We start from the raw sequence: 536 nt of genomic DNA on the forward strand, positions 1-536 counted from the left end.
AGGAACCTGTGGACCAACAGAGTAATGTGCGGATGCCATTCACTGTCTTTTACTGAACATGACTGAGAACATAACTGCGCATACCAGATGCTCATGATGTAGATAGAATGCTTTCTTAAGATTCAACATTATCTTCACTAAAATTACTTAACAATCACTAAGCAATAAGGAACTACTCAGATAATGAAGATCACCAATGAATGATATTCATTAGAAAATCAGTCTTCCATGATTCCTAGATATCTCTCTTACAAAACATAACGATATTGACAAAACAAACTACAATTAATGAACATCTCTTCATTGTTGGGGGGATAGAATCGATAGACCATTAACCCTGCAAGAGAGGAAAAAGATCTGAACGGTTAAGAATATTGTTTGTATATTAACGAGAAATTTTAGAACTCAACACACACACCAAAAAAAAAAAAAAACTCGTTAACTAGACTTACATGGCTACTAGTGATGCTTCTGTATCATTCATTTGGCGGTTGGAAGGAATACCCTGATAAGGTCCTTAGCAGTGACTTTTTTCC

At 35.3% G+C, this 536-nt stretch overlaps 1 long non-coding RNA gene across 1 annotated transcript; it reads right to left on the bottom strand.

Moving 5' to 3' along the window:
- Nucleotides 1-80: 80 nt before the first annotated feature.
- LOC104774820 lies at nt 81-536 on the bottom strand. The gene is made up of 2 exons (XR_765527.1): nt 453-536; nt 81-337 (listed from the first exon to the last, which is right to left on the bottom strand). It is a non-coding gene; the product is annotated as an uncharacterized LOC104774820 (long non-coding RNA).

The sequence above is a fragment of the Camelina sativa genome, unplaced genomic scaffold (genome assembly GCF_000633955.1).
Source record: "Camelina sativa cultivar DH55 unplaced genomic scaffold, Cs unpScaffold05886, whole genome shotgun sequence".
Lineage (NCBI taxonomy): Eukaryota > Viridiplantae > Streptophyta > Magnoliopsida > Brassicales > Brassicaceae > Camelina > Camelina sativa.